This window comes from Ursus americanus, chromosome 12 (assembly GCF_024610735.1).
Source record: "Ursus americanus isolate L20-20 chromosome 12, mUrsAme1.1.p, whole genome shotgun sequence".
Taxonomy (NCBI): domain Eukaryota; kingdom Metazoa; phylum Chordata; class Mammalia; order Carnivora; family Ursidae; genus Ursus; species Ursus americanus.
Window position 1 is genome coordinate 10,119,790 of NC_142138.1, and position 25,892 is coordinate 10,145,681.

Sequence of the window (25,892 nt, forward strand, 5' to 3'; positions counted from 1 at the left end):
ATATACAAATGGCCAATAGGCACATGAAAAGATGCTCAACATCATTAGTTATTAGGGAAATGCAAATCAAAACCACAACGAAATACCATTTCACCCACCAGGATGGCTATAATTAAGAAGATGAACAATAACAAGTGTTGGTGAGGATGTGGAGAAAATACAATTCTCATACATTGTTAGTGGGATACAAAATGGTGCACCCTCTTGGGAAAAGAGTCTGGCAGGTCCTCATAAAGTTAAACATAAATGGGGGTGCCTGGGTGGCTCAGTGGGTTAAGTGTCCGACTGTTGGTTGACTCTTGGTTTCAGCCCAAGTCACAATCTCAGGGCCTCAGGCTCCAAGCTCAGCATGGAGCCTGCCTGAGATTCTCTCCTTTCCCTCTGCCTCCCCCTACTTGCTCACAGAAGTACACACTCCCTCTCTCCCTCTGTCTTAAATAAATAAATAAATAAATAATCTTTAAAGTTAAACATAAATTCATCAAAACACCCAGAAATTCCACTCCCGGGTGTGTATATTCAAGAGAAATGAAAACATACGTCCACACAAAAACTTTTTTTTTTTTTTTTGAGGAAGACAGAGAGCATGTGAGGGGGGAGACGCAGAGAGAGAGGGAGAGAAAAAAATTCCAAGCAGGTTCCACACTCGCAGAGCCAATGTGGGGCTCAATTTCATGATCCTGAGATCATGACCTAAGCCAAAATCAAGAGTCAAACATTCAACCAACTGAGCTACCCAGGCACCTCTCACACAAAAACTCCTACATGAATGTTCATAGCAATAATATTCAAAATAGCCAAAAAGTGGAAACAACCCAAATGACTATTAAATGATGGACAGAGGCGCCTGGGTGGCTCAGATGGTTAAGCGTCTGCCTTCAGCTCTGGTCATGATCCTGGGGTCCTAGGATCAAGCCCTGCGTCTGGCTCCTTACTCAGTGTGGAGCTTGCTTCCCCCTCTCCCTCTGCTTCTTCCCCTGCTTGTGCTCTCTCTCTCAAATGAATAAAAAAATCTTTAAAAAAAAATTATGAATGGATAACAAAACATGGTATCTCCACAGAATACATTCCATAGAATGCAATACTATAAAAAGAAATGAAGTACTAACACATAATATAATACAGAGAAACCTTGAAAACGCTATGCTCAGTGAAAGAAGTCAGGCACAAAAAGCTACACATATGATTCCAGAACAGGCAAATCCATAGACAGAAAATAGCTTAATAGTTGCCAAAGGCTTGGAGGAGAGGGGAATGAGGAGTGATTGCTAATGAGCACAGGGTTTCTTATTGTAAAGATGAAAATGTTCTGGAATTAGATAGGAGTGATGGTTACAGAACCTTATAATATATACTTAACACTATACTTTAAAAGGATGAGTTTTATGATACTATAAACTATATATCAAAAAAAAAATTTTAACAAAGAATACACTATTACATACTCCATTAGCCATCAAAGCAAAGTTTTCACATATAGTGTAGATACCACTCTACTTTCTAGATGACAGGAGAGGGAAAAAGGCAAATATTATCTTAATATTACTATGAAAAGAGTTGTGACTCAGAGATCCCCTCAAAAAGGTCCCCAGAGTTTGAATACCACTAGCCTAAACTAACACTCAGCAGAAGACTGAAGCTCAAATACTTAATAACTGATCAGTTTTACTTTAATTTCTTAAAGTTTATTTATTTAAGTAACCTCTACTCCCAACACGGGGCTCCCTAAGATCAAGAATAGCAAGCTCTTCCAACTAAGCCAGCTGGGTGCCCCTGAGTGCGCAATTTTAATGACACTTATTTAAACTACTATACAGGTAAGACTGACTAAATGCAAGCAGATTTCACTATTATATGTATAATTCACATTTTTCTTAAAATATATTTTTTCTTACAATGTATTTTTTGACAACCTATGTAGCTATGCTGAACTTAACACCCTTTGCATACTAAATTTTGACAACCCAAGCTTAAGGTACAACACAACACAGTGGTTAAGAGCTCTGACTTCAGACTCAGATACCCCGAGTTCAAATGCTAACTCTGCAGTGAACCAGCTGTGAAATCTTGTCCAAGATACTTAACCCTTCTGTACCTCTCTTCCTCACCTGTAAATGAGGATAATACAAAAGGCTTGTTAGGAAGACTGAGTTAATACTTAAGATCTTTAGAAAGAAATTACACATCGTAAAATTGCAGTAAGTTATCTATTATCATTGTAACTCAAATGCCCACTTAAAACTACCAGACTATTGGGGCACCTGGCTAGCTCAGTCCATGGAGCACGCTTTTTTTTTTTTTTTTTTTTTTTTTTTTTTGACACAGAGAGAGAGCATAAGCAGGGGGAGCAGGCAGGGGAGAGGGAGAAGCAGGCTTCCCACCAAGCAGGGAGCCCGAAGTGGGGCTCCAACCCAGGACTCCGGGATCATGACCTGAGCCACCCAGTAGCCCCAGAGCAAGCAATTCTTGATCTGGGGGTTCTGCATTTGAGCCCCTCATTGGGTATAGAGATTACTTAAAAATAAAATCTTAGTAAATAAGCATATTAAACTACCAGACTATTATGTGACTTATAAACATACTGATTTCTTCTTGAAAATACAGGCTGTTTTGTGTAAAGATGAGCACTTTGCTCATCTTTGCTGATGAACACAGAGCTTGCAGGAAGCCCACCCTCCCCAATCCCCCATCCTATTGCTCTCTAGTGCTAAACTAGAAATTAGTCAACCAACCCAAGTCAAGGAATGAAAAAACTTCTTAAGTAACTATAACAAGTGACTTCCCCAGAGGTATTTTTATCTCAAAAGAATCTTCTAAGACTTAATTTAACACTCAGGATCCTCAAAAAACCAATCTGAAATACAGCAACTACTAGAAAGAGGAGAAAAAAATGGCATGAAAAAGGGGGCTTGACCATCCACCAAAAACGGGTAAACTTTGTTGGTAAGGAAGCTGAAGAGAAAGAAATACTAAACTAAGGAGTCAGAAAACACACTTCTAATCACAACTCAAACATTATCCCACTTGGTGATCTTGTTTGACAAAATAAAAATCCAAAGACCTTAATTTAACATACACAATAACCTTCACTATCTGACTACTATTTCCAACCATTTCTCTAACTACTCTATCCATAAATCCTCAATTCTTGCCACACTGAATTTCTCACTCCTCCAACCCTGAGACCCTTAACAACTTATCATCTTTGCATAGGTTATTCCTTAGCTCTGGACTCCAGACTATCCCCTTTTCTACCTGGCAAACTCCTACTCATCCCTCAAGAGCCAGTTCTTCCCTCTGAATTCCCATGATCTAGTGTGTTGTAATTTATCTGTATTATATGTAGACTGAGTTCCCTGAAGGGAGAAGCTGTCTTCAGTAATTTTGTGTCTCCAAAACCCCCCAGTGTCTACAATAATGTACAAACGCCAAATGTTTGATGAATGATTAAGTGATAAATGAATGAGTAACCTCAGGCAGTTAATCCTACAAAATTGAGAGACTACTTGATACATCTGAAAAGCAACAGGGCATATATAATAGGAAGAGCACACTGAACTGCTCTGAATCTAACTCTATGATCTTCAGCAGAGACTGAACTCAACTACAAAAAGGGTTTCATGAGGTTACACTGAAAAAAATACATAAACATGTTTAGCACAATGCCTGGAACAAAACAGTTACTCAAATGTCACTTCCCTTTTCTCTCCCCCTTAACTCAGGATAATTATGGACACCCAACGAATTAATTTGATAAGAGAACAATGTGGAAACCGGAACATATCATACAAGTCAAATCTCTCACTTAAGGGGGAAAAATCTAAATTGTTCATCTTTGCATTTATATACCTTTTATTTTTGGATTTCTAAGAAATGCTTGGGGACGTTATGCTGGTTTTTAAATATTTCTCCAAATTACACAATTATCTAGAATCCTAGAATTAAACTTAGTTTAGTGTAAACAATCCTAATTCACTTAGTTCAGTTTAAAGGATCTTAATTCCTCTAAGATTAAGAAGAAAAAATCTACATATCACCTACCGTGCTTTAAACTACGGTGTTTTTTCCTTGTTTTAGGTCTTTCTAGAACTGTTCTTTTTTAGGACATATTCCTATCTGCCTAATGACTTTCACTGAATTTTCTAACATTAATTTATGGATCCCAGCATTTGTAGTTTACTTCAGAAAATAACACATCTCACTGAATTCTGTTTTATCAAAATGGTCTGATTTTTTTTAAGGATAAACAAAATATACTGGCATCAGCATTTATAGGTAGGTCTTATTTATTGTCTGAAAACGGAAGCTTTCTGTAGAAAATAAATTCGAAAACCTTTCTCTACCCACAGATCCTGATCTGACATTCTATGAAGAACACACCATTAAAAAAAGGGGGGGGGGGGGGAACACAACATAATTGATGCTTATTATGCATGTCAAGGTTAACTGGGGTCAAAAAAAGTTCTCTACTTACTAAACTGAATCTACTCTGAGAACTAATATTCTCCTGAAAAACAGCTTTTTATTAATCAGAAATATTTATAATTGCAATTATAAATTTTTATTTTAAAAGGTTTAAAATTATAATTCAGACACTACAGTTCCAGTTAAATGAACTAAAAATAAATGTAAATCTGTGTGATTTAGGAATTAGAAAACTGAACTAAACTTATGTGCATAACAGCTTGTAAATTTATCTGCATTGCTAACGACTTGACCTAAGACAATGAAAAGACCTTGATTTCCTCTTTGTATTTAGACATTTGCTACATTTAAAACATTAAATGTCAATAACTTTCACTTCCGCCTCTGTATTATTTCAAGGAAGCTTTATTTTTTCATTTTCCACACTAGTCAAATTAAAAATTGCAAATAGCAGGAAGATTTACCTAAAAGAGCTCTTTTTCAAAGCAACTTTTTGTTTACATTAACCATCGCATCTTAAAGCATAAAATGCATAAAATTTTAAAGCATAAAATGCTTATCTTCCCCGAAGTATATGGTTTTTAAGAAGCACTCTTTAAAATTTGTTTATACAAGCATCACAGCACACTAGACACTAGTAAATTCATTAATTATCCAAGCATAGCATTCTCAATGAAGCAATTTTTTCATAATTTTACAAGCTGTGACTAGTAAGTACTAGGATGCAGTGTGCAGCAATTTTTAAGGAGACCTTACAAGGGTGCTGAGCCTAAAGAAAATTTCAGCATACGATCTACTCATATACAGAACATGCTGAATGACTGATACCAACAACAAAAAAAGTCAACTTTTTTTTTTTTAACTATTCCACAATTCACCGCCCTGGTATGGCACTCTCTCTAAATTGTCGCATCCAGTTGGGATTATCCAGTTTTATAAGCTAATAGTTCTCATTACTTTAGAAACAGGATATGTTCTGTTTCACCAAGTGTTACACATTTCGCTACTACAAGACGTGGCGGGGGAGGGGGGCCCTTTGGAAACAAAAGGTAATCTGATCCACTACAGCTAATTACTAAATACACGCCAACAATACACAATTTGAATTGCGTTTCTAGACACTAAAAAGATCACAAAACGAAGTAGAATATCACACGTGTAAGAAACTACTTTTGTATCGAAAATATATCAAAATGAAGAAACATGGTATACGGAAACAAGATCTCAAACAAGGTTCAAAATTCCTCTGATTAGAGATCTGATAAACTTATGAAAAGAAAATGTTCAATCAACGCTGTTAAAGTAACAGTAATTCATCCCATTCAGGTATGACTAGAAATCCCGACGATGTGCTTCTTTCAGGTCTAAGTATCTCATTCTTTGCAATCCGTATACCAAAAGGACCTGAAACCTCACGCGGAGGCGTGCAACACACACGGCTAGTGCTGTCTGTTTACAAATACGAATCTCACAGTTTCCCACGTCAAAAGCGTTCATTACCACCATTCGACTGGGGGGCGGGGGAGAGAGAAGGCGGGCGAGCAAGAAACGAAATCCACACAGATACCTCTGCTTTCTCTCTTCCCGACAAGGGTGAGCCCGGAGAAAATATTTATTATGTATTACATGTGTGTATATTTGCATGTTCTATACGTACATCTGTATCTAAGGGGGGATGAAAGAAAAGGCATACATGACAGGGAATCGTACTGGACCCAAGAGAATGCTCACACCAATGCCGTTAACTCAAAAATCCGCCTCCCGGGTCTACAGGTTTCGGCCCGGAGCCGAGAACCTCAGCCTCTCTGTGAAGTTCGGCCCCCAAAGCGCCCCAATGCCCTCCTCAGGCCGCCAGGCCGCCGCCCCTACCTCCCTTATCTCAGTCTTCCCTTGGGACACCCAAAGCCCATTCCGGCAAAGAAAGAAGTGTCAGGCCCCAAGGGGGCGGCTGAGACACGCTCGGGCCGGGCCCCCGACACCTGCGAGGCTCGGCACCTGAGGAGGGCGAAGAGGGGGCCGCTTGGCCTTCCCGGAGCACACCCCCTCGGCGCCGGGCGCTGCGTCGCGGCCGGAACCTCCGTACCTGCGAGGCCCGCGAGCTACAGGCGCGCGCGGCGCCTCCTCATCTCAGTGGCTCCCGCTCCCCCCGCCGCCTCCCGCTGCCGCCGCCGCCGCCGTCACTGCCGCCGCCGCTGGAGGCCGGGACACGACGAGCTCAGGACTCCACCGCCATGTCCGCCGCGCCGCGAACTGCATTGTGGGGGGGAAGGGATGGGGTGGGGGAGGAGGAGGGAGGGGGAGAGAAAAAGGAGGACCCGCTGAGGGGAGGGGGCCGAGGGGGAGTCAGGGAAGGGGGGAGGGGAAGGAGGGACGGAGTCTTGAATGGAGTCCTGACCCCCGAGAGTTGGGCAGGGGAGAGACGCGGAGGAGACCCGGGAGAGGAGACGCAGAGGAGAGAGTTCAGGGGTCCCCCCTCCCTTCGTTCTGGGGGTCCCTGGGCGCCGTTTAAACCGGGGCGGGGGAAGGGGGGGAGCGGTAAACAACGCGGGGAGGGGCTGCGTTTGGAGGCTTGTAGAGGCGGCGAGAAACAATAGGGAGGGGCCGAGGTGGGAGGGCAGCGCACTCACACTCAGGCCGAGGAAAGGGGCGCGCGCGCGCGCGATGACACTCGTTAGCCCGCGAGGAGGGGGCGGGCCCTTAGCGTTGGGGGAGGGTCGAAGTCACCGCGGGCTCGCGAGGAGGGGCGGGGCCACCGAGCGGGGGTCGCAAGGTCCGGCTACGCGCCGGGGCCCCACTGGGGAGAACGAGGACGCCGGCGTGCCCGAGCAGGCCGGGGTTACGGGCACGGCCGCGCCGCTCAGCTCTAGCTCCTGGGCCTCCCGTCCTACAGAGGCCCCCAAGCGAAAAGAAGGACCAGAAAGCCGCCTCTGTGCCTTGATCCAAAAGCTGTCCCCACCGACGAAACCCCGGCGTTGGACGTGCACCTTGTGGCCTGGCACACGGACCGGGCCTAGCCCGAGCCTCCGCGGACCCTCGGCGCCTAGCGCAGGCTTCTGAACATTAAGCGGGGCGGGGGTAGCTGGACGGAGGAAGCCGGGATTGACACCCGCCTATTCACCTTTGCCACCAGCCCACCAAAGCTGGAATTCTTTTCTTTTTAAAACATTGCCTAGTTAGGAGTTAAGGAGCTCAGTAGAAAAATCTTAAGAACATCCCCCCATCCCGGGAAGATTTCAAAAATAGTTTCTTTAGTTTCACTCGGGTTTGCAATTAACTACCATCCATGGGCGCCTTCTTCCTTTGCTTTTAATAGGTTCCTCTGCATAGTTAAAGTCAGGACCTATGGTTCGGTTTTTGTTTTTTTTAAGACCCCAGCCTTGGACATTATTAACCAACCTCTTGACTTCAAAGCTGGACAAATCACACAGCTACAATCCTTGCACTTGACACACTAGGCAGGAAAAGGGTAGAACAAGGGTGGACCTTATAGTGAAGGAGGATGCTAAATCTTAAGTACTTATGAAATACTGTCTTAGGAAATTTCTTATAAAAGTCTCAAAGGATGGAACCTATGAGAGGTTACAAAGAGAAGGATATTCCTCTCTGTGTAGTCCCATCTACTTCCCACTACACCTCAGAACTGAATACTTATTTATCTGTTTATGTCCATTTGAATTTGAAACTTGTAAGAAGTGACCAAGCATTGCCCACTAAGTGCTAGGCCTTGAGCTGGGAACTTCACATATTTCGCCCCATTTAACCTTCATAACAATCCCATGTGGTCAGTACTATTGTTCCCATTTACAAAGAGAGAACTAGAGCTTTCAGAATAAGTGTATTTTACCCCTACTTGTTGGATGCCACAGGGCCCAGGTATAGTGCAGACAGTAGTGGATTTCAAGTCAAAAGAGCCCTGCTCGGCTTCAGAACTTAGCTGGATGACTGGACAAATGAACCTTCTGAGTTTCCTCATCTGTAAGTTTTTTTTTTTTATTAAAGATTTTATTTATTTATTCGACAGAGATAGAGACAGCCAGCGAGAGAGGGGACACAAGCAGGGGGAGTGGGAGAGGAAGAAGCAGGCTCATAGCAGAGGAGCCTGATGTGGGGCTCGATTCCATAACGCCGGGATCACGCCCTGAGCCGAAGGCAGATGCTTAACGACTGCGCCACCCAGGCGCCCCATGTAAGTTTTTTAAGGCAAAAAAAATCTACTTCACAGGGATTATGTAAGGAAAACAGTGGGACACAAAAGTTAAAGCCTATAGAGACATTAAGATGATACCAACATGTCCTTCACGTTAGTGAGTGATATCAGTGCCCTTGGAACAAGTTCAATTGAATAAAATTTCCTGATTACTTAATAAGAACAAAGCCTTCTGTTCAGTACCAGATTCCTGTCTCCAAAAAGTTCACCATTAAGCAAGGAAGGTGGTTCTATTAAGTTACAATAAAAGCAAGAGATCATATGAACAAAGGCCTAGGCTCATGCAGAGGAAACCATGATAAATTCCACTTGGGTGAGGCTTTAATGGAAGAGGTAGAAGCTGGACATTGGAGGTTTGCCTGCTATGTGCCAGACACATGCCTGATTCAGAAAGCATCATTTAGTCTGAAGTGTGCAGAAGATAATGAGTCTGAAAATAAAAGCTGGGGCCAGGGGTGCCTGGGAAGCTTAGTCTGTTAAGCATCTGACTCTTGATTTTGGCTCAGGTCATGATCTCAGGTTCATGATCTCCAAATGGTGAGATCAAGCCCTGCCTCTGCACTCAGCAGGGAGTCTGCTTCAGATTCTCTGCCCTATCCCTCCCCAACCCTGCCATGCTTTTGTGTGCCCGCTGCGCGCTCTCTCTCTCTCTCTCAAATAAGTAAATCTTAAAAAAAAAAAAAAAAAGCTGGGGCCAGACTAATCCCTGTGCCTCTCTGTTCTTATCCTTCCAGATGACTCTGCCACCTTTCCTATTCCTTAAGACCCAGCTCAACTCCTATCTCCTTTATTAAATATTCCTGATATTAAATATTCCACACACACCCCCCTCCACTGAACTTAATCCATCCTTTCTCTGGATCCCTACATGTTAGTTTTATAAGTCTGACCCCAGATGAATATAAGCTTGAGTATAAATATTTATACTTGTATTCCTTATAATACATACTCATTGAGTTAAAATTAAACTACAATCTTGTGTATCATCACAAAGTACGTGTAGAACAAATATTATTTCTACTTGAAGAATGAGGAAACTTAGGACATAAAAGGTTGAATTAGTCACCAGGATCATACAGTAAGTCACAGGCAGGTTAGAACACTAGCCCTGTGTTCTTTCCATTGAATCACAGATTACTGAGAAATAAGATAGTAAATGACTGCTCTGAAAAAATACACTGAGGATTTTTATCTGATACTTGCAAGGAAGACATCATAATTGTGGTTAAGTCTCTAAATTTACCCCTCCAGTCCAGAAGTTTTGGGAGCCCAATTTCATCTAAACTCAGGTGAAAATTACTTGCAACATAAGTCTTATTTCATCACATATAACGAGAAATATAATTGCCCAGTGGATCAATATTCATATTCTATTCTCTTCCTAGGTGATAGAAAAACTTAGTCCAAAAATAATCACATTGGATGAAAAGGTGGTCTGGTGAGTAAATCAAATCACAAGAAAGGTGCCTTAGAGGTAAGTCTGCTCAAACCAAGTCGATCTGTGGGTAGATGATAAAGGGAACAAATCATAAAGGCCTATGTATGCCATTTAAAAAAAAAAAAAAAAAAGGAGGCTTTCTCCTGTAGTTAATGGGGAGTCACTGAACTTTTGTAAGCAAGAAAGATATATGATCTGATCTGCTAAAGGTTTTCTCTTGAGCTCCCCTCCCCCCCCTTTTTTCCTAGATACTTGATTTCTTCAAGGAGAGAGACTTCAGTTGTTGGTAACCTTTTATAGACCTTGTCTGATGATGAGCTCCAACCAAAACAACCATATCCTGACCCACAGAAAGAACCTAGAAATTACTTACTGACATGCTAAGTTGTCTGTAAAGTAGAAGATATGTTCAAAGTTTAAAACTTTTGTGATTCTATTAATAGCATGTAATACCAAAGATCCTAACGTAAGTTTTCACTTCGAAAATAGTGTAAAGGATCTATTTCTTTTCGTCTTTTTGAATTCTTAAAATTAAATAAGCTAAAATATGTTTAAATGTCTTTTATGGGGTGCCTGAATGGCTCAGTTGGTAAAACATGCGATTCTTGGGGTTGTAAATTCAAACCCCGTGCTGGGCATACAGCTTACTTTAAAAAAATAATAATAAATGTCTATTATATGGTAACATTCACCAAAAATTAATTCCCTTTCTTCTTAAAATCAAGTTTGTTCTCATTTGCCCCAATTTGGATTTCATGTGCACTTAACACTCACTAGCACATGTGTATACTTGCTACCCATTGATTCCATTTAATTTGTTCTGAGGATTCTATGTGTGGAATTTTAAGCTACAGCCACACCCTATAGCTTACTTCCTTGAAGCGTTAGAAACAGTCTGGTTTGTTTTTAAGATGGTTGTTTTTCGGTGTTCTTTGTTTTGTTTTTTAATTTGAGTAAGGTCTGAGAATTAGAAAGGACAGACCTCACAATACAGTTGGATATATCAAGAAGATAGATACATGGCGATGCTATAAAGGTAACCTAGGACCACATCTTAATGGCTATGTATACCATTTTATTTATTTTTATATTTCATTTATTTGTCAGAGAGAGAGAGTGAGCGCACACGCCCTCAAGCACAAGCAGGGGGAGCAGCAGAGGGAGAGGGAGAAGCAGGCTCCCCGCTCAACAGCGAGCCCAGTGTGTGGGTCAATCCCAGGACCCCGTGATCATGACCTGAGCCGAAGGCAGATGCTTAACCAACTGAGCCACCCAGGTGTCCCTATGCATGCCAATTTGAAAAGCAGGTCCTTATCCTGAAGTTAATGGGCAGTCGTGGAGTATTGACAAGCAAGGCAAAGAAATGATCAGACCTGCCTTCCACAGCAAAACTTATAGGTGATCATCCAACTTCTGTTTGGATATTTGTAGTTATAGAGAGCTCATTCTTTCTCAAATCTATGTATTCTAGATGTTAGTTCTTCCTTCACTAAGTTGAAATCTTCTATGATGACTTTTTTTATATAATTCTGATCTCAAGAGTAATATCAGGCCTTTTTTTCTTCATATATAAAAACGAGAATGTGAACTAGATGAACTAGGGCAGAAAAGGGGTTTAAGGTCTATAATTCTGACATGAACTCTTTTTAAGTCAGCTGTTTACCTCCCTCTAAAATCACCTCTCCCTTCTTTCTCTAAAACAAAAATGAGATCCAATTCCATTCTAACAATCTCCCTATGACCAATTCTCGTGTGTTAGGATAATCTGATTCATCTTTGTATCCTATGAAATGCCATGCGTTCTGTCCAGAAATAAGCCCTCACCTATATGGTCAAATGATATTTGACAAAGCTTCTAAGACCATTCAATGGGGAAGAGGCAGTGTTTTCAACAAATTGTGCTGGGAAAACTGGATATCCACATACAGAAGAATGAAAATGGACTTTTACCTAATACCATATACAAAAATTAACTAAAAATTAATCTGTGACCAGTGTGCCTGGGTGGCTCAGTCAGTTAAGCATCTGCCTTCAGCTCAGGTCATGTTCCCAGGGTCCTGGGATTGAGCTGCATGTCAGGCTCTCAGCTCAGCGGGAAGTCTGCTTCTCTTTCCCTCTGTGCTCTCTCTCTCTCTCTCTCAAGTAAATAAAATCTTAGCGATAAATAAATTCTTGTGCATCAAAAGACTGTATCAACGAAGTAAAAAGGCAACCCAAGCAATCAGAGAAAATGTTTGCAAATCCTATCTCTGGTAAGGGATTAATATCCAGAATATGTAGAGAACTAAAACTCAACAACAAAAAAAACCTGATTCAAAAAATGGGCAAAGGACTTGAATACACATTTTTCCAAAGAAGATCTATAAATGGCCAATAACACATGAAAAGATACTCAACATCACCAATCATTAGGGAAATGCAAATCAAAACTACAGTGAGATGTCACCTCACATCTATTAGGACGGCTACTGTCAAAGAGAAAGACAAAACAGAAAACAGTAAGTGTTAACGAGAATGTGGAGAAATTGGAAACCCTGTGCATCGTTAATGGAGAGGTAAAATGGCGCAGCCACAGCAGAAAACAGTATAGTGGCTCCTCAAAAAATTAAACACAGAATTACTATATGATCTAGGCATGCCTGGGTGGCTTAGTTAAGTGTCTGCCTTCCACTCAGGTCATGATCCCAGGGTGCTGGGATCGAGTCCCCACATCGGGCTCCCTACTCAGTGGGGAGCCTGCTTCTCCTGCCTGCCGCCCCCTCTGCTTGTGCGTGCTCTCTCTCTCTGACAAACAAACAAATAAATCTTTAAAAAATAAATTAATTAAAAATTAAAAAAAAAAGAATTACCATATGATCCACCAATTCCATTTCTGGGCAAATAGTCGAAAGAATCGATAGCAGGGTCTCAAAGAGAGATTTGTACACCCATATTCATAGCAGCATTATTCACAATAACTAAACAGTGAAAGCAATCCAATTGTCCATTGGCAGATGAACGTGTAAGCAGAATGTGGTATATACATACGGTGGAATATTATTTGGCCTTAAAAAGGAAGGAAATTCTGACACAGGCTACAACAATGGATAAACCTTGAAGACATTGAAGACATTGTGCCAAATGAAATAAGCCAGTCACAAAAAAACAAATACTGTGTGATTCCACTTCTATGAGGTATACTTAGACTAGTCAAAATCAGAGACAGAAAGTAGAATAGTGGTTGCCAGAGGCTAAGGGGAGGGGAGAACGAAGTTAATAAGTATGGAATTTCAATTTTACAAGATGAAAAGAGTTCTGGAGATAGATGATGGTGATAGCTGCAGGGCCATATGCATGTACTTACTACTACTGAACTGTACACTCGAAAATGATAAAGATGGTAAATTATACATTTATTTTACCACATTTTTTTTTAACTTCTAAAAAAAGATGTCATGCACTGTGATGAGTTCTGGAGCTGCAAAGCTCTCTTCCCTCAAGGAACTCAGAAATGTGAACAGATAATAATACAACATGATAATTGGCATAATAAGGATATATATAAAGTATTATGAGGACACAAATAAGGGATAATTAGTTTTGCCCAGGAGAGAATAATCATTTGTTAGGGAAAGTTGACCAATAAAAGTTTGTATAATAAATATCCTTGTGAAGGAGACTTAGCCATTGAGAGAAGAACAGCATTCAAGATCAGAAGAGAAAGAGGGCAGCGCATGTTTCAGAAAGCTGCACGCAGCTGACATACTGGAGGCGTGGGCAGAGCCTGATCACGAGGCCTGCAATACCATGCTAACCACTTGGGCTTAACCTGAAAGGTAGCGCCTTAAAGGTTTTAACCAGGTGAATGGCGTGTTATATCATATTTGGATATTTTAAAAAGGTTAATCACCAGTGTGTAGAAAAGAATAGAGGAGCCAAAACTGAAGGTAGGGAAAACAGTGAGGGGTTGTTGTAGAAAATCAAGTGAGAAATCATGACAGCTTGAAATAAGCAGGAGCAGTAGGAATGGAAAAAAGGGACTTTCCTGTGCATTTAAGTCAACAAGACTTAAACGACTTATCAAATGTGTTGTGCATGATAGAAATGAAGGCTTTCATGTGAAAGAGGTCATTCTTGTCCAGGGAAGTTTCACTAGTGCCAACTCTCAACAATCAGTAGTGGCTACTGGTGAACAGTTTAGGAAAAGAGCCTAAACCTCAATCTAGATACAATAAGAATGATGACTTATTAATATCTGCCATGGATGCAGAATAGGAGAGCACTAGCACATGACAGATACCTAGCATTCCTATTCTCAAGTAGAAGAAATAGAAAAATATAAAAAAGTACTGTGTTTTAAAGAATACATATGGTAAGGACACCTGGCTGGCTCAGTCTGTGACACACTCAATTCCTGATCTTGGGGTCGTGAGTTCTACCTCCCCGTTTGGTGTGAAGCCTACTTAAAAAAAAATAAAACGATGAAGTAAAGGGCAAGAGTGCAAAGGATGAGAGGTTCAAGAGCGAGCCACTGCAAGAGAGCAGTATGCACAGGGATGTCCTTTTACCAGGTGCCTGCCATGTATCATGAGCTGAGTCTAGTTGGTACAATGTTGGTCTAAATAGTTGTAATCTTAATTACTTTGGCCCCCTTGCACTTAACCTTAAATCGTATTTCTTCATGACCACCTGTGCTTTCAAAGGTTAAGTTTTAGGGGCCCCTGGGTGGCTCAGTCGTTAAGCCTCTGCCTTCGGCTCAGGGCGTGATCCCAGCGTTCTGGGATCGAGCCCCACATCAAGCTCTTCCGCTGGGAGCCTGCTTCTTCCTCTCCCACTCCCCCTGCTTGTGTTCCCTCTCTCGCTGGCTGTCTCTATCTCTGTCAAATAAATAAATAAATAAATAAATAAATAAATAAATAAATAAATAAATAAAATCTGAAAAAAAGAAAACAAAGGCTAAGTTTTATTTTTAATGAAATAAAAATTAAAAATACTATTAAAAAAAATAAAAGTTTTAGGGGGGCTGCTGGCCTAGGCGCAGAGACCATTAGGTGGTGGGTCCCGGGCCAAAGTCCCAGAGCCCGGGAGACGCCAGAAAAAACTGAAAGACTTGGGGCTCCCGGGCAGACACTGCTGCTGTCGCCGCTCTGCACCGCGGACCCCCCGCCCCGCGCCGCCCGAGGATACGGCCCTGACAGGCCTCTAGGCGCAGGCGTGGCCCGCGGAGCCCGTCGTGTTGATGCCCGGCGGCTGTGAGCAGTAGGGCGCCCTCTCCACAGTGCTTTACCAATGAAAATGGAGGAAATCTCGTAGGCTAACCCGGCTACTAACGAGCGAGAGGCCACTGCTCAGAAGATACACGGAGACCTAACAGAGGATTCTTGTGCTGCTTTGAGGTGCACGGGGCTGCTTCTACCTGGAGTTCTCAGAAGCTGGTAGAGTGAAGGATTTGGGCATTCAGCCAGTGGAAGATGAAGGAGCGGGCGCCTCCCACTTTGCTCCCTTCCCGGAGCATCTGCGAATGAGCCTGATCAGCGGCTACAAGGCTCAGCCCCAGAATTCCAGTGGCTGCAACATGAGAGGGTCAGAGGGTGACCAGGACAATAATATAGACTGGCCCTGTGGTTTGGAGAAGTTAGGTATCTAGGTAGAAAAAGAATAATAAAAAAAAAAAATCAGACAAAAGTCCCAATTCCCATTGAAGATCCTAGACCTTTTTTTTTTTTTTTTTTTAGATTTTATTTATTTATTTGAGAGAGAGAATGCGAGAGAGAGAGCACGAGCAGGGGGAGAGGGGCAGAGAGAGGAGAAGCAGACTCCCTGCTGAATAGGGAGCCTGACACGGGCTTCAGTCCCCAGGACTCCGGGATCATGACCCAAGCCAAAGGCAGATGCGTAACTGGCTGTGCTACCCAGGAGCCACGATCCTAGCTTTTAAAAACCTCAAGTGGATAATTTAGGAATTAGGATCCTTTTATATGACCTGGAATCAGCTTTGAAACCTTGGGCAGGAGGAACCATGCATTCTGTGCACTGTACCATGCAGGCTGATGTCTATACCAGGAAGTACTCAAGATCCACCCTTCCCACACCCCCCTCACTATCACCAGTGCACAGGCGAGCAGCTGTGTGCCCAGGAATCCTTTGGTTCTTCAGCCTTTCTGTCTGCCTGATATCAAGGGCTTTCTGGATAACTGACAGTTTGGACATAGCTGATGGTCAGGCCTTAATCACTGGTTCTCAGTTGATCTGCTCCTCTGATCTCTGAGCCTCTGAATGGGACTTCTCCAAGAAAAATGGAAGTCAGGTATGAGATCTGGATATTAACAGTTACAATTTGGGAAAACCAAGAAAAGGAATTACAACTGAATCAGGTGGGGGAAGCTCTGTGATCTTGGCTCCAACAAGAAGAAGAGGTCAAAGCTACCAGTTTCCCAAAGGTCCAGCATTTACAGTGCATGGACTGGGGGACAAAGGCTAACCTTTTGCTAAATAGAACCCTTTGTCTTGCACCCCACCTGGTGGCATAGGCTTGGTAAATGGACAACTTGGTTATCCAGGCAGACTGAGAATTTATTTATTTATGATTCCTTGAGAAGTAGCAGGGGCCTCTGCAACTATGCACGAATCACTTAAGCTGCAAGATTCATATCTGGATATATTATGCTGGAACAGCAGTTTGGTGGGGAAGTCATTTTCCTACTCTGAGTTACTAGTTACCTTGCCAGTCCATGTGTGTGACTTGGTCATTATGCCAGGTCACTACCTGCCTCCCATGCCGGGGGTGGGCCTGAATTATGGAAAGGCATAATGGCTATGCAGGAGACTGTGATTTGAAAGCTGAGCCCAGAGGGGACCTCTTCCAGCTGCCCTCAATGTTAATGGATTAATACTAGGAGCCAAGGAGCAAGACTGGGCCATCTATCATCTGACTACAGTATCCTATCGAATGCACCTGTTCCTTGGGTTGGGCAGTCAAAGCTCTGTGACGGTAAACATCTAGACTGTCACCACCTCTGGCCCCTCATGAGGGGGCAGCCCCTTCCATTCAGTCCCTTTTGGATATTCTTAACAATAAGAGCTGTCCATTTGTTTGTTTATTTTTAAAGATTTTTATTTATTTATTTATTTATTTATTTATTTATTTATTTATTTGAGAGAGAGAGAGAGAGAGCACAAGCAGGGGGAGCAGCAGGCAGAGGGAGAGGGAGAAGCAAGCTCCACACCGAGCAGGGAGTCCGATGTGGGGCTCAATTCCAGGACCCGGGGATCATGACCTGAGCTGAAAGACGCTTAACCGACTAAGCCACCCAGGTGCCCCAAGTTTTTCTTTTTCCTGTTTTTTTTTTTTTTCTTCCTTGTTCTTTTAGGAGATCCAGAGAAGAATCTTTCTGGTGGGTTCCTCTGTTGGACTAAGATGGGGGAAAGAAGAGAATTTTCTGTGTATGAAAGGCAGTGTCATGCCTAAGCATTTTCCTATAGGAATGCCTTGCTAGATGCCTTCCTGCTGTGTCTGATTTTGTAAGGAGTTACCTCTTCCCACCTCCACCTGGATACTGCCTCTTGGGACCTAAGCAGAAGACTAGTAAAGGCTGACTGACACATGCTGGAATGGAGTGGGTCCTGATTTATTTTCTCTAACCCTTGCTGTGTATGTATCCTTCCTTATCCCAGAAGAAACTGTTTGGACTGTATGGACTGATTTGTAAGGGAACCATAGTATTGGGCCTCAAGCCTGTCTTATTGCATTCTCCCCCTAGAACTGTCTGATCAGGGTTGAGGTGTAGTTATAGGTTGGTCTTCAATACAAGAATTATGATAACTTTTTAGGAAGTTAAACCTTGATTAGAGCTAAAATAATTTGGGGTTATCTGCCCTTGACTTTATAGACATCTCCTTCTAAAGGGATGCAGAGAGAAAGGAGGGCTAAGTGAGACTCTGACCTACTTCCAAATAATGTCTAGGAAACAGGTTAAAGGTAAGGTCATGGTCCACTCTTGCTTCAGAGAGGGAACTCTGTGACATTGCTGTTTCCTTTCTGATCTTTGTCTTGGTGAGAGGTAGAAGGAGTAGAAAGTAATTTTGAATAATTGTTGGTTCATATTACCTCCCATTACACACACACACCCAGGAGCCCCAGTACTAATACAATTTTAAAAAATGACTTTAAAAATAAAATAAAATAAAATAAAATAAAATAAAATAAAATAATAAAATAAAAATAAAAGTTTTATGTCATTCCCTTTAACAGTTGTTTTTGTAAAATTACTTTTGTAAAATTACTTTCGACTGAATGATTTTTATGTTTGCAAACATTTAGTTCCCTGTTTTCTTAAACTTCTAAAGCTAAACTTTAATTTTTTTCCAATCATAATAGTATTTCATGCCCTTTGCAGAATCTGGAAGATGTAAGAAAACATTAAGATGAAAATAACAAGGGACGCCTGGGTGGCTCAGTCGGTTAAGCGTCTGCCTTCGGCTCAGGTCATGATCCCCGGGTCATGAGAGCCTGCTTCTCCCTCTCCCTTTGCCCCTACTTGTGTGCTTTCTCTCTCTCTCTGACAAAGAAATAAATAAAATCCTAAAAGAAGAAGAAGGAGGAGGAGGAGGAGGAGGAGGGGGAGGGGAGGAGGGGGAGGGGGAGGGGGAGGGGGAGGAGGGGGAGGGGGGAGAAGGAGGAGGAGGAGGAGGAGGAGGAGGAGGAGGAGGAGGAGGAGGAGGAGGAGAAAATAACAATAATAGATCATAACCCCACTATCTTATGATCCCTAATCTAAGCAACTTTTTGGCATGTTTCCTTCTAGTCCTTTTTCAAAAATGCATTTTAACGTAGTTTTGATCACACTTAGTATGTACTTTTTTACCTGATGTTTTCTCTTTTTTCTCCACATCACTAAGAATTTTGTAAATATAGTTTCAGCAGCTCCAAAATATTACATAAGAGAAGATACCTGAATTTTCTTAGCCAGTCCTTTCTTGTTAGGCATTTAAGTGACTTCTAATGTTTTGCTATTATAAATGATGCCTTTTGCATAAATGTATAAAGCACTATGAGGTTATTTCCTATGAGAAAATTCTCAAATGTGGGATTTCCCTATTGACTAGTGTGAAAATTTTAAAGTTTTTAAGTTAAAAAATTTTTAAATTAATATGTACTGCCAAATTGATTTTTAAAGGGTTTGGTCCTACTAAATTCCACTTGCACTGTTATGTGGGAGAGAAAACCAACTACACATTTCCAAGCTTTAAAAAGGGCAGGCTTCTCAGGATCTCTGAGCAAAGGCTACAGTAACTACAAACGCAGTTTCCTTCAAAAAGTAAATGCCGACTAGTAGCACAGGAGTCCCAGATTTGGGGAGAAGTGGAGACTTGCACACTTTACTTACTTTGATGTTTCCCAAGAACCTAAGAAACACACCTTTTAAACCACTAAGTACCCCCACCTTGCAAGTTCACAATGTTTTAGAGAGAGAGAGATCCTTAAGGGTAGACAACATCAACAAAATATCTGGCTGGGTCTCCAAAATTCCTGGGAGGATAGGACCCAAGATCGCTTACAACTTTGGGGAGGGTGAGACTCTAGGGGATCCCTGGAAGGGTCACCAGTTCTAACAGACAGTAAATGCAGCTCTGAGTTTTTCTTGCTTGGACAGCCCTTGGTCCAGTTCCAGAATCCTTTCCGAGCCTTAGATCTGTCCCAACTCTCCCCCAGACTTTCACAATCTTGAGAGAAACTCCACGCTTCCCCTTTGTCTCTCTCGCCTTTTCCTGCTTGCTTGCTCTAGCTGCCCCCACCCCCACCCCATCCTCACTCTAACGCCTTTTTTCCTCCCCAGCCGCCTCTTCTCTCCTACCTTCCTGAGTCTCTTTTAAGATTTTCTCTAAGCCTTTTAATGCTATTTTCTTTCTCTCTCTTCTCTTTCTCTCTCTCTCCCTCTGAGCCTTTGTATAACTTTCTTTCACTCTCTCTCTGTCCTTCTGGCTTTCACAAACTTTCAGCCCTTTCCTCTTCGATGGGGACACAACTGACCTTCGCTAGGAGCAAACTGTCTCTATTTTGTCCCCACATTTCTCTCGCTTGGACTTTTCTATTATCTCCAATTGGCACATATAACATCCTCAATTTTGCAGGACTTTTTTTGAGCCTCTTTCACATCCAAAACAGCTTTTTTATACCCTGTTACCAAGTATATACCAAGTATTCTTAGGAATACTCCTAGCACTGTTATCCCTCTAAACCCAAGCATAACGTCCTTCTGGTATTTATCCTTATCATTAAGTCCAAGAAAGTATCACTTATATTATGCCCATATTTTCCTCTCTATCCAAATTAGGATACGTGAGAGCACGAGTTTATAAGCATACTTACAGTTACAAGACAGGACATTTCAAATCTGGGCTGTCTTCAAAAATCTGGGACATCATGTTGCTATAAATTCACCTATCCAGAATCTAGCTTTCAAACAGTTTCACAAGCAAGAACTCTAAACATTGTCAGAGTTGTCGGGAAGTTTGTGTCCGTTATGTTACACTCAGATTAAAAAGAGGTCTTCTCCTCTTTTTGCGCCCCCCACCCCACCCCGGCCCCGGGAACCAGAATTTCGACTGCATATCAGGTAGGGTCTAGCCATGCAGATTGCTATCGATAGGTCATACATAAAGGGATTTTTTTTTAACCTGGAGACTTTATGAAGGTCATATAAGGGTTCACTGAGAAAGATCGAACCCACGCTCTGAAATGAGAGTATACAGTTCACTGCCCATTGACTTACACATAAATCTGTATGAAGATCTTCAAAGGTGGCTTAATAGGTTCTGGTTTAGACTTTCAGTTCCTCCTCCATAAAAACAAAAATTAGGGAAAGCTCTTAACTAATGTGAATTCCTCAGGTCTGATTTGGACTTTCTTACACTGCCTAAATGCTTTTGATTCTCTCGTCTGGGACCTTTAATCTAAATCTCCATGGTTGCATTTGCTAAGGGTTCACTTTAAGTACAGTCTTAATCAATCATATTTCTGAGGAAGTTTGCTTCCTCCAGTAAGTCTGCAAACCTCTCCCTTCTTATTCCTCCTTGTCCCCTGAAACTGATGCATCTCTTTGTGAATTAATTTGGCTCTGCCTAGCTCTAGATAATCCTAACTCTTTTTGTCACATGTCTTATCTGTGTTGCAATTTTCCGCCCATTTTTGTCCTCCCCTGCAGTAAAGGGAGTATTTTAAAGCTTTTTTTTGTTTGTTTCCAGAGAAGAGCAGCTTGCTGATTGGAGGATCTGCATTTAAAATGGACCCCAGAGACACATGTGTGGCCTGAGACATCCTGTGTAATTCAATAAACATCTACCTCTCCCCCACCCCCACCTGTGCTGCCTACAGCAAGCTGGAGAGTCAGAGAGGGGAAGGAGTTATTTTTGAGCGTTTTGTGCTCAGTCTTGTCGGACTACATATGCGGTAGAGTTTATGTGTGCACTTTGCTCCCAAAAGTGACTTTCAACTCTTACTTTACATGCAGTGCCAAGTTTGGGTATCTAATTTCTAGGTCCTTAGCATATCAAAAAACAACAATAGTGGATGGGAGTGGGGAGGGGTAGAATAAGAATAGTGGTTAAGAGCACAAATTCTGGAGTCAAACTGTGAGTTTGCATTTTGGCAAACTGCTGCTTCAATGCTGTATGACTTTGAATAATAAACTTGACCTTTTTTGCCTTAATTTCCTCATCTGTAAAATGGGAATAATAATGGTACCTATTTCACAGGGTTGTCATAAATATATATAGTTAATATATATAAAGTCATTCCAACAGTAAGGACTATATGAGCATTAAATAGGGTAGGCACACAAGGAACAGTTATGAAAAGTAAAGGAAATAACTTATAAAAAGTGCCTAGCACAGACCAAAATGGATGTTCAAGTGCTCCTTGCCATTTGCTAAGCATGTTTTAGGCTTGCATCCTATTAAACCTTTGCAACATGGGGCTTCCTTGGCCTGATAAATCTTATTGCCTTTCTTTGCTGGCAATCTGTTCATTTTGTGTCACCCAACTTAAATGCATTCTACCCTCTGAAGACTCCCTTGGCTTCTTTGGAGAGAATGAGTCACTCCCTCTTCTTCAATTCTGTGGCATTTACCCCATCACCTCACTGGATGGCATTGTGTTGTAATTACTTCTTTGTGAATTTTCTTCCTCACCAGATTTTATGGTCCTCCTCCATGGCTGGAGCCACATGTTATTTTCACAGCATCTAGCACAGTACTTGGCCCGCAATAAATGTTTTGATGAATGGATGAATAATAGCACACACTTACACAGGGCTTAGTTCTAGGCTCTGTTCCAATGCTTTATGAATATTAACTTGTATAATCTTGACAACAATCCTAAGAAGTATTATTATCTTCTCTAACTTAACAGATAAGGTAAATGACACAAAAGAGTTATGTAATTTGTCTAGGGTGCCCTCAGCTATTAACTATGAAAGCCAGGAGTCAAATCTAATCAGCTGGTGCCAGAGACCAGGCTTTAACCAACACACTACAACGCCTCCCAGAAAACAAGGGAACAAATTCACACACAAACTCGGCTTTCCCCAAGGTCTCACTTTCTCACGTTTTGAAATGGCTCATTCATTCATCCAACAAATATTTACATAGTGTTTTCTATGTGTACACCATCATGTTAAACACCTATCTCTAATTGTTCCTTTTTTTTTCTCTCTACCTGACCCCCGTCCCCACCCCTCCCCTGTCTCTACTAGCTCTGCTGTTCTATAAACTTCTTTAATTTTCTTTCTTTCTTTAAAAATTTTTTTATTTTTTTTCAGTTTCTTAAATGTGTTGTGTTCTCTCTCAGCTCTAGATCCATGACTGCCACTTTACCTGTCTAATTCATGCTTACCTCAGTTCTCAGCTTAAATGATTTCCTTCTGAAAGCCTTCCATTATACCCTAATAAGGTAGGTACCCCTGTTCTGGGTTCCCCATGGCACTTTAACTTTTCCTTATCATAGCATTTGTCATACTTACTGTTCTTGCCCGTTTACTTGTCTGCCTTCTGTACTGGGCTATAGCTCTGTGAGAGCAAGGACTGAGTCTTATCCAGGTTATCCACCTATCCTGATGACCAGCACATAGTAGATGTTGCATAAATATTTGTTGAATGACTGACTGAAGCATGAACAAGACAAAATCTCTATGCTTAAGAAATCTAGTGGGGGAAAAAGTCTAGAGGGGATATGGGGGGGGAAAAAACCAGATTTCTAATTCTACCTGGGGTAAAATGAGAGAGGGGAGTTCAGCAGAGTCTTAAAGAATGAGTGAGAATTTGTGAAAAGGAAAGGAAAATGTTGACTAGAGGTCATAAGCAAGAACTGTACTAGCAATTGCTTGGTTGCCTAAGTGGCTAAACTATTTTATTGTATGCCCCAAAATAACATTAACTTAGTTCTACAATTGACTGATCTGAGTTTAGAAGCAATAGGAAATAACTTAAAAGGAAATATAATGAAATTATTTGTACTCCTGGGGCACCTGGGTGGCTTAGTCGGTTAAGCATCAACCTTCGGCTCAGGTCATGATCCCAGAGTCCTGTGATGGAGCCCCACATCGGGTTCCCTACTCAGCGGGAAGTCTACTTCTCCGTCTCCCTCTGCCTGCTGCTCCCCTTACTTGTGCTCTCTCTCTGTCAAATTAATAAACAAATAAAATACTTTAAAAAATTTTTTTTGATTATTTTTACTCCTTAAGTACCTCTCCTGTGAATTCCCATGAAAATCTCTTCTTACCTCTATTATCATATTTATCATGCTGCATTGTCATTGTCAAAGTGTCTCTACTCCACTGGATGAGCTATTTAAGGCCTGGGATTAGGTACTATATGTATATATATATTTATTTATTTATTTAAAGATTTTATTTATTTATTTATTTGAGAGAGAGAGAGAATGAGCAGTGGGAGGGGCAGAGGGGGAGAGAGAGAGAGAGAAGCAGACTTCTCGCTAAGCAGGAAACCAGATGGTGGGGGGTGTGGAGGCTCCATCCCAGGAACCCCAGATCATGACCCGAGCCAAAGGCAGACGCTTAATCAACTGAGCCACCCAGGCACCCCAGGATTAAGGTACTTTAAAGTCTGATTCAGTTCTGTATATCTCTAGTACCCAGAACAAACCCAGTCCCAGGGAGAGGATCTGTGAATACTCTAACATGACCATAAAGTCTTAAATCAGCTGACCCCCAGCAGTCTTTCAGCTTTGTATCATGTCCCATACTCAGTGCTCCAGTTATTAGGAACTGAACCTTTCAGTTTCCTGAACAAAATTGGGCTCCTTAAAGCCTCTGGGCCTTCCCACATGCCAATGCCACTCCCAGTCTCTTCCCACTCATTTCCCTAGCTCTTCATCTACCTAGCTCCTGCTCATCCTTCAAATTTCAACTTAAATATTACTTTGAAGGAAGCCTTCCCCAACCCAAAGACAAGTTTAGATGTTCCTATTATACGGTTTTATAATACTCAATATTTCTCACTTGTATCATTTATCATACTTGTAAATACTTGATCATTGTCTCTCCAGGAGGTCATAAGTTTCATAACTCAGCACTTGGAACACAGTGTGTAAGAGAACAGGTGCTCAATAAAAATTATTTTGAATTGGGATGCCTGGGTGGCTCAGTCAGTTGGGAGTCTGCCTTCGGCTCAGGTCGTGAGCCCAGGGTCCTGGGATCAGGAACCGCGTTGGGCTCCTTGCTCAGCGTGGAGTCTACTTCTCCCTCTGCCTGCCAGTCCCCCTGCTTGTGTACTCTCTCTCCCTTTCTCTGACAAATAAATAAATAAATCTTTTAAAAAATTATTTTGAATAAGTTACTGAATAAATGAATAAAACGCTATTATATAGTATGATTTTAGTGGCCCAGCATTCAGGAAGCTCTGTATGGTATTATGATAGTTTGGAACCAACTAAATCAAACCAGTGATCACCAGTTACTATTAGAAGCACTTCCTCTTCACCATTAAGAATCAGGACTGTTGGGGTGCCTGTCTGGCTCAGTCCATAGAACATGAGGCTCTTCATATCAGGGTCATGAGTTTGAGCCCCACATTGGGTGTAAAGCTTACTTAAAAAAAAAAAGAAGAAGAAGAAAAGAAAAAACTCTCCTTCTGAGCTTCCTTTTCCTTTTTTTTTTTTTTTTTTAAAGATTTTTATGTATTTATTTGACAGAGACAGAGACAGCCAGCGAGAGAGGGAACACAAGCAGGGGGAGTGGGAGAGGAAGAAGCAGGCTCCCAGCAGAGGAGCTCGATGGGGAGCTCGATCCCAGAATGCTGGGATCACGCCCTGAGCCGAAGGCAGACACTTAACAACTGAGCCACCCAGGCGCCCCCTGAGCTTGCTTTTCCTATACTAGCTTTCAACTCTTCTCTTGCTCCAGGTCCTTCTTCCTGGTTCTTCAAAGGCTTGCCCTAGCCTGCCAGCCCCAGGATTTACCTTTCCTCAGCAGCCTTTCCCAGAGCATCAAAATATGATTGCTCCTAGCTCCAGACCACCTTACTCAGCACATCTGCAGCTTCTACCAATTTCTTGTAAGCTCAGGCACAAGGAATGGGAATGGGTGGTGTGGAGGAGCCAAAGAAAAGACGGTTCTTGCCCTCAACAAGCCCCCAGTCTACTGAGGAGACAGGATAAATACAAAAAGCAAAATAACATAGCATACCGTATATATTTAAATGCCAAATACTTTTTTTTTATTTTTTAAAGATTTTATTTATATTTATTTGAGAGAGAGAGAGATCATATGCGCACAGTGGAGGGGCAGAGGAAGAGGGAGAGTCCTAAGCAGACTCCATGCTGAGCAC

The 25,892-nt window shown here is 41.9% G+C and overlaps 1 protein-coding gene and 1 pseudogene across 6 annotated transcripts in view; one reads left to right on the forward strand and one right to left on the reverse strand.

The window, feature by feature from the left end:
- The window catches only part of TUT4 (terminal uridylyl transferase 4), a 130,331-nt gene extending 123,656 nt beyond the window's left edge, over positions 1 to 6,675 (reverse strand). For all 5 annotated transcript variants that reach the window (XM_045799537.2, XM_045799536.2, XM_045799535.2 and 2 more), the window contains exon 1: positions 6,509 to 6,675. The gene's annotated coding sequence lies outside the window, so the exon portion shown is untranslated. The remainder of the gene's footprint in view (positions 1 to 6,508) is intronic.
- LOC148109142 (ataxin-7-like protein 3B) lies at positions 5,914 to 17,211 on the forward strand (annotated as a pseudogene). Its single transcript, XR_015726241.1, has 2 exons — positions 5,914 to 6,018; positions 10,018 to 17,211. The product of XR_015726241.1 is annotated as an ataxin-7-like protein 3B (transcript).
- The last annotated feature ends 8,681 nt before the right edge of the window (positions 17,212 to 25,892 follow it).